General features: G+C 37.2%; 2 long non-coding RNA genes across 3 annotated transcripts; both read left to right on the top strand.

Annotated features, from left to right (window-relative positions):
- Positions 1-769: 769 nt before the first annotated feature.
- Positions 770-1,639, top strand: LOC131737864 (uncharacterized). The gene is made up of 3 exons (XR_009329441.1): positions 770-926; positions 1,201-1,241; positions 1,480-1,639. It is a non-coding gene; the product is annotated as an uncharacterized LOC131737864 (long non-coding RNA).
- A 1,276-nt stretch (positions 1,640-2,915) lies between these two features.
- Positions 2,916-4,398, top strand: LOC131737760 (uncharacterized). Of its 2 annotated transcripts, none has more exons than XR_009329359.1 (3): positions 2,916-3,006; positions 3,432-3,543; positions 4,030-4,398. It is a non-coding gene; the product is annotated as an uncharacterized LOC131737760 (long non-coding RNA). The 2 variants fall into 2 exon arrangements; XR_009329360.1 differs by lacking the exon at positions 2,916-3,006 and adding an exon at positions 3,069-3,182.

Genomic DNA, 4,398 nt, shown 5'->3' with positions numbered 1-4,398 from the left:
AAACTTAAAAACCCCTTCATGTGTAACCCCTTCAGTTTGGAGGTAATACTTAAAGTGCAAAGTCTCCTTATGAAAAAAGACACTATAACTCACACACACACACGCACGCACACACTCACATTTTTTTAAGAACATGTTTATAGACTGTATATAATCATTTATAAAGGATAGCTGAGCCCAAATGTTTTATCATTTATTTATTTATTTCTATATTTTGAATACTGTCTCTCTTGTCATCAATAAGTCTATTTACTTTAATTTGCATTTTAGCATGCTTCCTTTTATTGTCTGCTATTTTATTACATTGTTTTTCTAGGAATCAAGCCATGCATTGTTCATAACTGAATGCTTCCTTGTTCCTTTAATAGTTTACACACCAGACCCTTCCCCACAGTACACAGCTGCCGCTCCTTTTTAAAACATACATTAAAATATATTTTTATAGGACCCCCAGTGGCTTACCTAGCAAAGGCACTGAAGTGTGGGATGAGTCATGCAATCGGGATCTTCCAGGTTGCAGTCCTGGCCAGAGTAGACGACTGTGGTTGATTGACCTCACCATGCCACAGCAAACCCTACTTGTGAGATGCCAGATGACCCGTTATAATTTGGCCTGTTTTGTAGATAGCACATCATTCTATGACTGATACCTTTATTTGTCCAGACACAATGTGCAATCATTTGCCATTTATTTTGTATATTATCATTTTTTTTTATTTGAGGTCTATTGATATTTTCTTCCAGGGTCCATATAATCACCAGTAATAATCAGCACCTGGATGCCACCTGTCCACTGAAGAGATAAGAGTTTATGAGCCGTCCCAGATGTGCAGTGGACAGGTTACTGTTCCACAGCTCTATAAAAGTGCTCCGAAATGATGCACACTTAATACACCACAAGCTTCTGAAGGCAGATCTGTAATCAGGTATGGTCTTTTTTATTTTTTAAAATCTTATTTAACACTTTTATTATTTTTCTTTGATTTGTATTTTAACTAGTGTTTATTCTGCTTCATCCAGTTAATTCATGCTCTTACAGTAAAACATGATGTTTAGTTAGTTCCATAAATCGTAACAATCTCATATATTCATTACAAAATAATTTAAGCTTATGAAGAAAATGTATCAATCAGCGCAGTATCGACAGTATGTATGCTCGTAATTCTTAATGCCTAGTCCTGTGGATGCTCTTTATTTCAGAATGATGAAGATAACTGTCCTACTGATGCTGGCTGTGGCAGGTAAGGTTTCTTGGTGTATACACCACCCTTATACTGACTGGAGGGTAGTGCAGGTGGATTGGACTCTATTGTACATTGACAGATATATTAGTGGAAACGTTTGTCAACTTGGCTTAGATACTTGTGCTTTTATGATTAGCATCTTATTGTGTCTTTTGAAACAGCACCAAATAACAAAACAGAATATCTGTGATATAGATAATTGATAATTGATAATGATGATGATGATGTTGTTCAGGTTTTACTGCCACACCAGGGTTAGCTCAGATCCAAATGGAGAAGGATGCTGGACTCGATGTAAGTGCTCTGGATACTGCTTTAGGGGACTTGGAGGACTCTGATTCCACAAGTGGTGAGACTTATTTAATGATTTAATATCCATTCCTAATGCAGGTGCTGACTCCATGTGTGCTTACAGAAATGAATAACAAAGGTTCACATCAGCCTACACCAGGGATACTTACTGTACAGTAAGAAAGAAACACAAGTCATTGCCTGCTGAAAAATCAGTTTCCTCCCCTGAGACCCCCTTCCATCCTGAAGCCCTGCTAATGAACCTCAAAGGGGAAGCACATATGAGATCCCTGCTTCAGGATTATCAACTCCAAGTCAATCATATTAATACAACTACTATTACGACTACTACTAGTACTATTACTGATACTACTACTACTAACCATTTTATTTTGATGATACTGCATGACCAGACATCACTGACACTGATATTGAAGATGAGGATGGGATAGAGCTGGATATCACTGAAGATGCAGTGGATGAGGACAGATCCAACATGGCCAAAGGTGTGAAAAGAGGGGGAATAGGGAATGATTACAAAATGTGTACTTAATACATGGGCAACTTTTAATATTTTTTAAAAATGAACCAAACTTTGGTTGTTCCGCAGAGAGAGTTTACCCTTTTTCCTCCAACCGGAAAAGAATCTGGTTTCTGAAACAGATTTAATTGCAAGCAAATATTAATCTAGCACCAGTTTTAGTAAGTCTGTCAATTTCTTTGGTTTGTTCAGCTCAGAGATTGTCCTTGTGTGGCATTGTGGCATTAGAGTATGGGCAGCACCAGGTGAGTGCCTGATACTGTATTTGGGTAAATGTCACTCTGGAAACCCTGAGTATGTCTTGCCTCTTTCTACAGCCTCAATCAGGTAGCGCTTCTTCTCCACGCAAAAGTCACTCTATGATGCTGAGGTAAGTTCAGATCATTTTAAAGAGGAGAGATTTGCCTTTTTGTTTTAGAAAAAGGCAAATTCATTAATTAATGTGGATCCATTTTTATTTTACTTTGATCTTCAAAAATCAATTGTCCCAGCTAAAAGCCATTTGAATTAAGCCTCTATATTGCTTTTGGGAGTGCTTATCTCATCACACATATACGGTATATTTATCTAATACAGGTACAAATCTATTTTTCCCAAGCTTTTCTGCCAGGATAGATTGCCTCATGGACACCTTGCTGCATTGACCAGTTTATCTATAAATAACCAGCTTGCTAACTTGGTGTGCCATCAGCATGGTCAATGCACTCGTACCTTTATGGGTGGGGAAAGACTCCAGGTCAGCCTTTTTTAATTTTTTTTTTCATTTGTCTGTCTATGTATCAGGAGCTCCTGTAGCCCCCTTGCAGAACCTTGTTGTACTCTTAATTAAACTGCAGCACTAACATACTAAACAAGCAGAGACAAGTAGGGAACAAAATCTACAAACGAGTAGCTGTCTGCCCACAGGGCACTGCTGAGAAATAAGAAATGGTAAGAGAAACTTAATTCATTAATGACAAACATTGTGACTAAAAGTATTTATCAGTGACTTCCTTAAATGAAATTAGCTGCATAAGAGATGCAAACCCTTCAAGATCTGTTGGAATTGTTCCTGGCTTCACAGTCTGATTGGCTTCTGATAAATGAGCAGGAAAAAGAGAGCCAGGGTGAGTTTTTGGGTGACCAGGCCTCTATTTAATTAAAAGCAAAAATGAAATGTATTATCTTTATACACCACTTAGTCAGATCATTAAGTCTTATTATCTTTAAACACCACTTATTTAGATAATTAAGTCTTTCAATTTGTTTTGTAAAATTTGGTTTGTCTTTCTAAGGCTTTTCCTAGTGTGGCATTGTGACACTGTCTGTGGACTGTTTTTCTGTATGGTGTCAGACTGTTCCTGTGTCTCTCGTAGGGTAATCGCTTTAAGTGGACGGACGGATCCCCTTGGATATTCACAAACTGGATGCTGGGGGAGCCAAATAATGTTGGTTCAGATGAAAACTGCATAGAGATATTCCGCAAAGGTGAGCCCTGGAAGATGTTTTAAACTGTCAATGAATGCAGCTTTGATACACAGAGGTGGAACAAGGCACTTGGAAACACCTAAAAAACAAGCCTTAAAAAAAACTTCTGTGTTACCAATTTAGTTAGACACCCCTCAAACAAATCAAATTATATACTGTCAAACTGTATATTTCTATATGAAACAGTGCATGTCACTTCTCTGTTTTTAAGCAGTAGTGCATTTGTAGAAGACAAGTTTTGCCTGCTATTATTTGGAGATAATTTGCACAATAAAAATATTAACGTTTTTTAATGATTACATGGAACTGCATTTGTTGTTGATAACCTGTTATGTAAGTTGATACCTCACAGTTGCCCTGATCTCAGCTACTGTCAAAAAAGAGCCAGACTACTCTATCTGAATCTGTGAAGACAAGAGCATGTTCTACTACTGCAGTGATGGAAAAAAAAAATCGATCTAATTTTTTATAATTGTTTTCTTGCAGATGATAGCCGATGGAATGATATCAACTGTTATGATCAAAAGTCCTTCATCTGTTCATATAGGGCATGATGTTAGACTAAGGAACCTGGTCCATTGTGTTTGCTTCTGTTTTCTTCATTTTCCTGAACACACCAATGCTACTTTCTTCAATGACCTTAAATCAAGATGATGTAAGAGGCTGATTCAGTGATGTTTCTCTGGCTTGTTGTCATCTTAGTCATCTTGATTTGGTACAAGTTACCCCACGTACAGGCCCCATTCACAAAGTTAAATTAGCATTGTATTTAAGTTTTGTGATTATTAATTCTTTAATGATGCGTATGTGGACTCAGTTATGTCTTTCTCTATCTAATAAAGCTATATTGATGCA

The sequence above is a fragment of the Acipenser ruthenus genome, chromosome 8 (genome assembly GCF_902713425.1).
Source record: "Acipenser ruthenus chromosome 8, fAciRut3.2 maternal haplotype, whole genome shotgun sequence".
NCBI lineage: Eukaryota > Metazoa > Chordata > Actinopteri > Acipenseriformes > Acipenseridae > Acipenser > Acipenser ruthenus.
This window is presented reverse-complemented; position numbering and strand designations above follow the sequence as displayed.